Raw genomic sequence first — 12,079 nt, forward strand, 5'->3', positions numbered from 1 at the left:
TACCAAACGGATAAAGGAGACAGATGTCATTAAACCCTAACAAAAGAGCAGCCAGCGGAGCCCTTTAATTGACGCCTGCCTGAGCGCATGTAAAATATCATCCACTTTATGAGGGACAAGTTTGCCCACGGTGTTTCCAGACAGTCACTGCAGAAAGCAAGTTACCTCCTGTTTATCTGTACCTAATTCCCAGCCCACATACACTTGACTATTTTGGTCCAGACCACACTTGATCATTGCAAACAGCCACCAAACCCCTCTCCTCTCCTATTTACGGATGGGAGCAGCTGCTGTATTTGCATGCCTTGCTCCTTAGGATAAACACGACTCTGATTTCCTAACTTTCTTTGGGGAATTCCTCCTCGGCACCCATGTTTATTTATGAAGCTGGTGTGGAGATACAGCAGACACCGCTGTAATTTCTGGGGCTTTAGCTGAGGGCGGCTGGGGAGAGCAGGCGTTACCTGGGAGAGGGAGGAGCATGCCCCCTCCCAGTGGGCCCTATCTGAGGCATCCAGCCTGGCCCCACCTCCAGGAAAGGATCTGGCTTCCTTTCACAAGAACCCTGCCAGTTCCCCATTACCTTTCTCTGGTTACTTCATTTTGCTTTGGCTGCCAGGAGACTCGGGGGTAAATCAGATCTTATTATTCAAGGCTCCTGAAGCCTTCTTCCTCCCAGTTTGCTCCATAGCTTGGGGAAACCCCTTTGTGGTTTTATTTCTGGATGTTCTTCATCTGTTTTCATATGGTAAACTACTTCAAGTACTCTCAAGAAGTAGATGGGGTGTCAGAAGCAAATAAACATCAAATGCACCAAGCCTTTTCTCCTGCCTCCATTAAAATGCAGCTGTGTTGCATCTCTTTTGCTGACAGAGTCCTTTGGGAGAGATGATTAAAATAACCCCCAGCGATGTTGGGACTGAGAGGTGTGAGCTGGAGCGGACCTCGGTCTCAGAGAGAGGAAGGAAGTAACATTATAAAACACCCCTTTGCCAGTACTTAAAATCCAGGGACGAAAGCACCAATTTCCTTTCCAGAAAAAAGGAAGAGGCTTTTTCAGGCCAAGACTAGAGCCTGCATCTCCCGGTCCCTCCCAGCCTGGTACTTTTTCTTTGCCTGACTACCTTACTGTGTCCTTGAGGCTGACGGGGACTCTGGTAACTGGGCCAGCCAGTTACCGGAGGTCTTCTCAAGCCAGCGTCTTGTTCCAAAGGGGAGGCTCTCCTGGGAAGACGTCATCTGGAAATGAGGTTTGAGTGGCCGGTCACCGTCTGGGGTTTGAGTGCAGGCAGGGAAGGGCCTCACGGCGGTATCCAGAAAGCCTCTGTCGCTCTAGCCTTGGTTTGTGATGGGCAGGGCAGGGCGGGCTGGGAGAGAAGAGGCCCAGGCATTTAACCAGCAAGAGAGGGCAGTAGCTTCTGAAGGTCCAGGAAGGTCAAGCGTTAAGCCTAGAGGACAATCACGGCTCCTCGGGGTGGAGACATTTGGCCTTACCTTATACACCCCACGGGATCCTGGGTCCCAGAGGTGAAAGGAATGTGCTGAGGGGTGGGTACTGGAGTGGTGTATCATTCTAGAATGGAGGGGTGTCCCTTGGTTGTCCTCTGGAACCTGGCAGGGGCTGGGAGGATGCTCAGAGCCAGGCCACTGGTCCCTCTGCTGAAGGCAGCGGTGGGCACTCGGGCCACCTCTCAGGAGACCGCTCAAGAGACGCCTCCAGTGAGATGCTGAGGCCACTGTAGCCATGAGGATCCAGAAGACTGGAAACTAAAGCTGCTTTCCACCCGAGCCACCGCTGCAGAAACGAATCTGGAATTAGGTTCGGGGGCGGAGAGGGGAGGTGCAATGCCCTGGTTTGCAGTGTTTGCCGCTTCCCATGGCGCCACACTCCCCTCTTGGCGGATCTCGAGGCCAACGTCCAGGTGCCGGAATGCACGTTGGGAGAGATGCTAACAGTCCTTCCGCCGGCTGGTCTCACGTCGAGTCATGGCCTGGTCTTTGTTACCGCTCTGATTCTCACTTGCTCAATACCTTCCAGCCCCAGCTTCCTCATCTGTAAAATGGGGTGAAGACCAGCTATCCCCACATGCCCCACTAGGGTCACCAGGAGGAAACAGAAAGGGCTTTAGTTTTGGGTTTTTTTTTTCTATTTTTGGGGGGGGAGTCTTTGAAAAGAATAAAAGAGCTTGAAACGAGCTTGAAATGATCACCAGTTTCGACGTGAGGCAAAACGGGTCAACATGCCCAGCAGAGGACTAACATGACAGAGCAGGGAGGCCCAGGGTTTGAACCCAAAACGCCAAGCCCGAGTCCACGTTTGAGGCCTGTGTAAACCACAGTCTCGGTTTCCCCACCTGTGAGATGTGGGTCCCACTCAATGCCCCGACAGCCCCCTGAGGTGGGGTGAAACAGGAGGAATAAAAAAATCACATAGTTTTCAAGAGTCCCATGCACGCACGGGAGAAGGAGGTGGCAGATTGTTGTGACAGAAATGACAAAAAAGAGGGCCAGCCCAACCATCAAAGGGACAATTTACGCTCCAGAAAACTAATCCCTAATTATTCCTGTCTGTTCTGAAGAGACTGGGGCCCAGAAGAGAAGCCAGCAGCTCATCCTTCATGGGACTATTTAAGCTTGAACCAGGAAGAGGAACGGTACAGACGCAGGCTAGAATTTGAATACCTAATTTGATGAGGCATATAAATTGGCAGTTATTCAAATGAGTGCATTTGCATATATAGGGTTTAAGGCTACATGATAATTCCTTAATATTTTTTTCCATACTGCAGAGTAAGGACTTTAGATCTTTCTCCTTCTTTCCAGCGGTTTTAGGAGAGGATTGCTAAGACAGCTGAATGGAGCCTGGGCTCCGGGTGTGCCAGGATTTCGGGGTGTGCGTCAGAGGGAACCAAGGGGGTGCAGGACAGCCCTTTTGTGCGGTAGAGGAGGTGGTATCCCTTTCCTGGGCATTTGACTGTGCGTGGCCTCCCGACTCGGCAGTGCCAGCCAGGGGCACGTCCTCTGCCTCCAAGGGGGTGCAGCGGCTCCAAGCTGGCTTGTCTAGGTCCTAGTAGAGCGGGGTGCTCCAAGTGTGGACCACTCCCCGCCCCACCTCCAGCAGCAGCCTGCGTGAGAGTGTCAGAAGCCAGGTTCTCAAGCCCTGCCCCAAATTAGGTTCTCAGGCCCCGCCCCAGTGCACGTTCTCAAGCCCCGCCCCAGCGCAGGTTCTTGGGCTCCGCCCCAGTGCAGGTTCTCAGGCCTCAGCCCAGTGCAGGTTCTCAGGCTCTGCCCCTAATCTACTTAGGAGTCAGATACTCCAGGAGTGGAACCCAAGCCACAATCTGTTTTAACCGGCCTTCCCGAGGATCCTGGGGCCCGCTCAAGTTGGAGAGCCATTACCTCGGAGCATCCCTTCCTTGGGAATCTGTTTCACCCACATGCGGTTCAAGGTCGCATGGTCGTTGGGATTTATTAACCAAGGCCACGCCAAAGTCTCATCGGACAGCTTCTGGGGATGGTTTTGACTTCTGGCGAAGGAGGGTGGGAGGAGGAAGGCGCTCCTCTGCTGTGTGGGGGCCCAGCTGTCTGCAGGCAGTGGGGGACTGCCACCTGTGACCTCATGTCCTCCTTCCTCGCCAGCAGGGGTCTGTTGAGTGCAGGGTGGGCTGCTCTTGTGGGTTAGGTGCAAAGGGCCTCGGCTCACCGCTGAGGCACCCAGACGTTGCTGGAATTTCTCAGCCTTCTTTCCTGGAACCAGGCCCCGGCTGAGCAAAGCCTCGACCTTCCATTCCTTAACACAGAATTCCTAAGGCTCCACCTGGGCCGTGCTCAGCTGACGGTGGGTGCAAGGCAGAGCCTTGGCAGAGTGGTCCGGTCTCACAGAATGTCTGGCTGACAATGAATCTGACAATGAGTACTTTCAGCCGAGAGCTGAGGGCTGTGGCAGGGGGCTGACAGGGGTCTTGGGACCAAGCAGCAGGGAAATTCCCTGGTCCAGAGGTCCAGGAAGTCTTCCTGAGGATGGAGGAGGAGAAAAGCTGCCAGGACGGACAGAACGTCACACTTACTTGGGAGACGGGGCCCAAGAATAAAGTGAATTCTAGAGACAGCAGCAAATCTTGGAAAGGTGCTAAGTAGAGGAGGTACGTGACCAGATTTACATTCTGTAAAGCAATACTGGCTGCAGAAAGGAGCCTGGCTTGGAGGCTAAGGTTAGGATCCTGGGCATGAGCCCAGATTTGTGCCCCAGGGCCGGGGTCTTGCCTTCACAGACTTAACAACTGGATTTGTGATTATGGTCCTGACTCTCAATGGAGGCCTACAGGTGGTGTCACCCATAGCCTTAGGCAGAAGTTCGAAGTGGGAAGGATGGGCTGCCATGAAGACCGGGGATGGAGACCTGAATCAACCCAGAATGGAAGAGGCCATCAGGAGAGCTGATTCAATAGGGTGAAAAGGCCAGCTTTTGGTGTCATGCAGCTGCATCTCGGAGAAGAAAGACGGCATCCAGCTTCAGATCAATATGAAGGAAAGGGGACTGAGGTTGCCCAGGCTACTCCTGAGGTTGAGTTGGTTGGCCCAGATGGGCTATAGCTGTCAGTGCTTAGGGTGGTCCATGATTTCATCAGGCACTCAGGGACCCTCAAGCTCTCTGCTCTGCTGGCCCCCAAATGTGACCACATCTTCTTATTCACAAGACAGCTGCTGGGGCTCCAATCATCATGCCCATGTTTCACATGGGAGGATCTTCAAAGGGAAGAAGGAAGGAGGGAAGGAGGAAGAAAAGGAAGGAAGGAAGGAAGGAAGGAGGTGAGGAAAGAAAACCATGTACTGGTTGAATCTGTGCCAGTTGAACCCCCCTTTAAAGGCTTTTCTGGGGTCCCCACCCAATGACTTCTATTTTCAGCTCCATTAGCCACAGATAGCTAGCTGTAAGAGAGCAGGGGATATGTAGCTTTTTATTTGGGCACAATGCTACCCCCAAACCTAGGGATTCTATTATAAAAATTAGAGAATGGACATTGGGTAGGCAACTAGAAATCTCTACTGCAGAAAGAATAAATAGGAAAAATTAGCATCTTTTTTCCATTAGATTTTTCTTTTTAAAAATGAAAAAAATTTATACACATTAGTAAATGAGGTCAAGTTATTAACAAAACCATGAATGTCTTTGGCAGGAATCATTTAGTCACAAGGAACAGAAAGCTGGTTGACTGCCTTAAGTCAAGCATGGAATTTATTGTAAAGATTCATGGGAATATCCCAGGCTCCATGGGCAGGAAGCTGGTAGGCCCAGGAGGAAAACTGGCCCAAGGCTTTCTTTTTCCCCTTCTTGGGTCCTAATGATCTTTAGTCTCCAGTTCTCTCTGACCTCCTCATCTGCTTCAATTCTCTCTTTTCAACCCCTCTCTCTTTTTCTCCCTCCCCACCCCCCACCTTCCTCCCTCTCTGTTTCCTTCTCTCTCTCCCTTGACTTTGTTTTCTCTTCCTTACATATGTAGCAGAAAGTAGTCACCCTGCCCTATCAGTTCAAGTGACAGCAATGACACAACCCAATTCCCAAATCCCTAGAGTATCACAAGCTAGCCCAAGCGTGGGTCAGAGGTCCGCCCATCCTGGTGCAGGCAGGTACAACCAGAGCCACTGGGGGCAGATCAGCTGGGAGTTCACGTGGGCAGGCCGGCATGCTTCCCTGCAAATGGCCGAGGATGGCGCTCTTCTCTCCCACCGTCCTTAATGCAACCCTCGATTCCCTCCAGGCATGCGGAGAAAGCTTCTTTTTCACTCCCTCCAGTCTCTGTGTGAGCTGGGCCCCCCTTTCAGAAAGGCTCTGAGATTCCAGGCTAGGCAACATATAAACTAATCTTGACACTTGTCCCTACACTTATTTTCCTCTCCCAAGTCAAAGAAAGACAAGTTAAACTGACCTTGGCCCTGTTGGGTGAGAGTCTGGGGGAGGATGGACCCGTGACTCACAGTAAAATCAAACTGTGGGTTTTCACGCTGCACTCTTTGCCCCCATGGGATGTGAGCACGTGAAACACTTGGGGAAATAACGGAGTTGCCTTGACGGATTCTGGATATGCACAGGATAGGACCAAGAGTGAGAAATGCTGACTCTAGCCAGGGACAGCCAACCAGAGCCAATAAAATTAAGAAAACTGACTAAGACGTAGGAAATTCTAGGAAATGTCATGGCAGAATTAATGCAAAAAATAGCACTTGGACTTTAATTTCCCAACATTTTGGAGTGCATAAATCATGATAGCACCAAAACCAAGAAAAGGCTCTATGGATGGCCAGGTAAACCAAGTCAAGCTTAGAAAGCAAATTTCATCTCTGTGAAGTGTCACTGTATGCTCTTTGCTCTTAGAAAGATTTCTTAACATCGACTTTGCATAATATGTAATAGTATGTGTTAACCTTCCAAAAAGAATGGTGTCTCCTTCCACACACATGAAAATAGTAATACACAGTGCTGGTGAAGTTGTGCTAAAACACACTTTTTTTTTTTTTTTATCCAACCGACTAGCCCCAGCATAAACTCCTTTGGGGAGAAACTTAACTATGTGTTCCAGAAGCCTTAAGAATGCTTCTCCCCTTCAACCCTAGGAATTTATCCTGAGGAAATAATACTCCATTACCACCAAAAGAAGAAAGCTAAAAAGTATCTATTATAAATAACCACATTTATTTGTTTTTTAAACTTGTTTATTTATTTATTTAGAGAGCAGGAGGGGCAGAGAGAGAGGGAGAGAGAATCCCAATGCGGGGAGAGAGGCTAATGCGGGGCTCGAACTCACGAAACTGTGAGATCATGACCTTAGTGGAAACCAAAAGTTGGACACCTACCCACTGAGCCACCCAAGTGCCACTGAATAACCACATTTATTAAAGTAGAAGATTGTAACATGTGTTTTCTTACTTTTTAGGGCAGGCAAAGCAGGAGGCATTACCTTCCCTTTTACCGAGCAAAACAGTTGGGATCTGGGGTGTAAAATGTCACAGGATGGGAGTGAACTGAATGCCAGCTGTGTACCCACCTTCCCAAGCTCAGTGACACCCCCTCCCCCCACACCTGTTAGGTGAGTAGCGTCATCCCCTTACAGACGAGGGCTCAACTATCCCAATTACTGGGAACAGCAGCGTTGATTTCCAGCCCAGCGTTTTTCAAAGAATTGTAATGTGTTCCATTATTCTTGGAAACCCTGCCCTTGGCATCAAGGCATCCCATCTGGGGTTCTGCTCAGGTTTGAAAGGAGAGAATATAATATCATTTGATACCTTACCAACACGTACTTTACAAAGGAAAAAATCCCAAGTTCAAACACATGGAGTTTTTCCCTCCCCCTCTCTTTCCCCCTCCTTTCATTACACACTTTACAGTCTCTAAGAAGTTTGGACTCATTAATTACAGTGGGGTAATTATAACCCACTTGTACTTCTGCAGAGTTCTTCTGAGGAGCTGAGAGTCCTTTATAAACACGAGCTTATTAATCGTCCCAGCAGAACCGTGGGTAGAGGGGCTGGGGCTCTGGGGCTCTGGGGCTGCCTGGGCGGGGCTGCCGGGCACCCTCTGTGGGGACACCATTTGCCTGAGGGACTTGCCTGGGCACTGGCTTCAAGGGCATCAAACTATCTTGGAGTTCCAAAATCAGGGTCCTTGGCCGAGCCCTCCACCAGGCCATGCTCACAGGACAGGACAGACACTCGAGCTGGCACACCACGGCCAGGCACGGTGCCATCTGATGCTCTCCGGCCTCTGCCCCTTCACTCTCGTGCCCTGGTGGTCATGCCTGGCCCTTCTTCCAAGCCAGTCCTGCTCCTCAGCTGAGGGTCTCTTGGGTCTGCAGCCTCTCCCTTTCCCTGCCCTCAACCAAAACGTGCATCCTGAACCACTCATTTTACAGGTGACTTTGGACCTCGCCTGGGTTGCTCTCTTGCCTTGTGAGTGATGTTCTGAATCATTATGTGGCATTCCCTAAAAGTAGAGAGCCAAAAGCCCCTCGCAGGAGGGAAACATCTTCCTGGCACTTCTGGGAACTTCAGTGACCAGCACAGGGTTTGGTATGCGGTAGGGGGCAAGAAATACTGACTGATGGGCAGATACAGTTAAGCAGCTGACTTCCAGGGAGCACCAACGGGAGATGGGTACTGCTGCTACGTCCCCTTCCATTGGGCCAGATCCCTGAGCCCCTCGGTAGCATCCAAGTGCCTGGTCTCACTACTTCATGCCTTACCTCGGTTGCCCCTTACGTCACCCCCCAGGACGGCCTGGAATGCCTAACCGTGCCCATCCTTCTCACCTGTATCCGAATGCCATGTGTTAGTGAATCTCCCTGAACCAGTCCTTCCTCCTTGAAAAGTCATTGTCCTCCGCTCTGAGCCCCCACAACGTAATGCGTATGGATGGTCCAGGTTGTGGCTTTGCCCTTTCCTAGCCGCATGGCCTTGGATAGGTCCCCACCCTTCCCAAGCCTCCGTGTCCTTGTCATCCCATGGTACTGACATGCCAAAGGGATAACATCACGAGCGTGAAAAGGTAGAGCTCGGTGTCTGGTGCTCAATCTGCCCTCACGGCTAGCCACTCTGTTCCACTGCATGGAGGGGAGTGGTGGTGGGGGGGCTAATTCGTTGTTGGAATGAGTGACTCTCAAATCTCTTGTTCTTAAAAAGCTAATCAAGTGATCCGTGATGTACAGTACATTTGTACAGCCCCAAGTAGACTTTCCCTTGAGAGGGGAAACCAGGTTCCAGAAAGTGGGGCCAGGGTGAGGGAAGGTGTATCCAAGGTCAACACCTTAAATAAAAGTTGCAGCAAAGGTGAGACACCTAGAGCCCAGCTTTGGATGGGATCTTCGAGTCACCCAACCAACAACGTATCTGATGCTCAAATACCACCACATACTGGATAAGCCTCGCCACTCTTTTTGTCTTTCTTTCTTTTAAGTCTGTTCACACATATAAGGCACGGCTACATTCTCCTTATAGAACAGTCATCACAGAGAAAGCAGAGTTCCCCTGGGTGCTCGTCTCCCTGCCTCTCCCCACTGGCATTCAGTTTTCTATGTATCCTCACAGAACCTTGTCTGATGCCCGTTTTTTATTTTATTTTGAGGGCACATGGAAGACTCCATAAGGATTATGCTACACAATTGGTATTATTCTCCAGGTAATATTAAATTTAGCTTCTCTCTCGCTCTCTCTCTCTCTCTCTCTCTCTCTCTCTCTCTCTCTCTCTCTATATATATATATATATATATATATATATACACTGATTACAGAAATTTAAGTCTGTTACATTTATTGTGTTTTTTCTGGTCACCCTTCCAGTAACCTTGTCCAAGAATGCTTGTTTTGACATAGGTTTATTTTGACTCAGCTAATCTTTGTAAAGCCTTCTTGAGCCCTCGTGGTCACCATGTCATTTCCCAGTGGCTCATATGTCCTTACTGCAAATCACTTGTACTGCAATCCCTCCTTGGATCAATATCAGGCTCATAAGAACACAATATTTCTCTCTTTTTTTTTAAAGTTTATTTATTTTGAGAGAGAGAGAGAGAGAGAGAGAGAGAGAGAGAGAGAGAGAGAGGGAGAATGAGTGGGGCGGGGGGGAAGATAGAAAGAGAGAGAGAATCCCAAGCAGGCTTCACACTGTCAGCACAGAGCCCAATGTGGGGCTTGTACTCAGGAACCCGTGAGATCATGACCTGAGCCAAAATCAAGAGTCAGATGCTTAACTGACTGAGCCATTCAGGGACCTTGAGAACATAATATTTCTATTACTACTCAACTTGTCTCATCTTCACAGTGCTCCCAAGGTCACCACCAACTGTTTGGTGGTGTTTTGCAAGAAGCTCTCAAGACCCTGGGGTGTAACTCATTGGCGTAAGGAGACTATACTAGGTTCAGAGTAGTCTGGGCTCTCTAACATCCTCCCTCCCTTATAATTATGCCTCCAGCCCATACCATTCTTTCTTCTCTGGCCTGAAGCTCACTTTCCTGGCCTGAGAAGAAATCAGCAGGAGAAAATATCCATTTCCTCTTTACCCCCTGACATCCCTGGGAGGCACAGTGGGAAGGCATGGGCCTCAGGAATCAGACAGACCCTTGTTCACATCCAAGCTCTGCCACCACTCAGTTCTATGACTGGGGGCAAATTGTTGAACCTTGCTTTAAGTTTCTGTAAAATGAGTAGAGTTCGTTTAAAATTGAGAATAATGTATTTGCTCAACAGTTGGTAGTTACAATTACCATTATCCTCCCAAGTGGCTTGACCAACCATCTCTTGGAGACGAGAAGGAAAACCTTTTCCCCCCAAGTTAAGCCACTCAGCCAAACAATCAGCCATTGCCTTCCTAGGTCCTCACTCACCGTGTCCTCTGCTGATGTGACTGATGGAGAAGAGAAAAGGAGTTCTGAGCTTCTATAAGCACCAACAAGAGGAGAATGAAGTAAGTCAGGGCACTTTGGGGTGGAGGGCAATCTCCTAAATCTCTGTGACAGCCGCTCTCCTGGTCCCTGGATAGGGACATGCTATGCCTGGTCCAGTGCGCCTTGCTTAACCCCACCCTCTTTCTGTCCATCATGGAGAAGACCCTGGCCACAGCTCACCCCCAATACTGATCTCGTTCATGGAGTTGGTAAGGTCTCTGCTATCACCACTTAGTTAAACTTCTTTACAAATGAGGAAACTGAGGCTCAGAGAGGCTCAAGGATCAACCTCGGATCAAGGTTCTTCAAAACTTTAGCTGCAGAGCTGGGACTTGTACCAGGAATCCTGGGACACCATCTCTTCCCCTGAGCTCACTCCCTTCTGATCCAGCTCCTCCTAGCTGACAGGGAGCTTTCCTCAAGCCCAAAGCCTCAACACAAACCAATTTCCATCACTCACCCCATTCCTCCTTCTTCATGCTCCATCAGTATGCTGAGAGACTATGCATCATGAATCATATCTCTGCTGTGCAACCTTGGACAAGTACCTGTCCCTCTCTGGGCCTCTGTCCAATGAAGAAGTAGGAATATCCGATCTCCAAACACACTTCCACTCTGATGACTTCAGATTCCGTGCGAGGGAGATCCACGTCAGCGTCCCTCCCACCCTCGGGATTCTGTGATCCCTAGGCTTCTTCCAGCCCATAAGGAAGGGTGATCAATCTCTTCCAGTCTTACCTGCAGGCATGGTGGTCCCTTAATGCAACGATGTGAGCACCCCGAGCTTATAAAGCAGTCAACGAATAACAGCTTCTCCACTGGGGGATTTAGTTGGAAAGATTCCAGTCTTGCTGGAGGCACCTGAATGCACCCGGCACCCCCGGCCCCCAATTCCCCAGCAAAGCCTCCTGGCCTCCTGCTGAGGACTCTCAGGAGATCTATTCTAGAACTGGCCCTCCCTTGGCACAGTCAGCATCAGGTTATCAGCTGTTAAGAGCCAACTCTGGAGGCAGCCCCAACCCGCACGCACACACACACACACACACACACACACACACACACACACGCACCTGAATCAGCATTTGGAGAGGAGCTGAAGCAGCCCTGACTGGGGCCCAAGAGGCTCCCTGTGCACGCAGCCACAGCCTGCCAGCACCTCCCACACTCTCCCGGGGCCACACCTGCAGAAGGACGATAAGGGAATCGGATTCTCCAGCGACACCGGAGGCATAGTCCAAAGATGCAGAATATTTAGCTGTGTTTACCCGCAATAATCAGCTTCTCAAAGACATGTCGCTGGGCAGCTCTTGCTACATTGATGCTGCCGCCTCTTAGTTTTGGCCCCCAGAGGCAGACGGCTCTGATTAATATTTCACGACACAGTTCCCCCCCAACCCATATTTCTTTCTTCATGTTGTTGCTTTTCTCTTTTATTTTTTTTCTTCCTCCTGACCCCCTGAGAGCCTGATAGAGAGACAGGAATATTTTAGCATCTCTTGTGTCTGCCTGCTCCAGTAATCAGCGGACTCAATCACGCTTGCAGTGTTTTTATGAATTAATAACAGGCACTTTGGAGGGCTAGCGGGGAGGCTGGAAACTCCATCTAAGGGAGCTTAATGAACGCCGTGGGGAACAGCTACCTCTC

At 50.0% G+C, this 12,079-nt stretch overlaps 2 long non-coding RNA genes across 2 annotated transcripts; both read right to left on the reverse strand.

Annotated features, from left to right (window-relative positions):
* Positions 1-9,697: 9,697 nt before the first annotated feature.
* Positions 9,698-10,989, reverse strand: LOC115300918. The gene is made up of 3 exons (XR_003912923.1): positions 10,895-10,989; positions 10,375-10,426; positions 9,698-9,710 (listed from the first exon to the last, which is right to left on the reverse strand). It is a non-coding gene; the product is annotated as an uncharacterized LOC115300918 (long non-coding RNA).
* A 183-nt stretch (positions 10,990-11,172) lies between these two features.
* LOC115300919 lies at positions 11,173-11,818 on the reverse strand. Its single transcript, XR_003912924.1, has 3 exons — positions 11,700-11,818; positions 11,505-11,615; positions 11,173-11,252 (listed from the first exon to the last, which is right to left on the reverse strand). It is a non-coding gene; the product is annotated as an uncharacterized LOC115300919 (long non-coding RNA).
* Positions 11,819-12,079: the final 261 nt, after the last annotated feature.

Source organism: Suricata suricatta, chromosome 9 (genome assembly GCF_006229205.1).
Source record: "Suricata suricatta isolate VVHF042 chromosome 9, meerkat_22Aug2017_6uvM2_HiC, whole genome shotgun sequence".
Lineage (NCBI taxonomy): Eukaryota > Metazoa > Chordata > Mammalia > Carnivora > Herpestidae > Suricata > Suricata suricatta.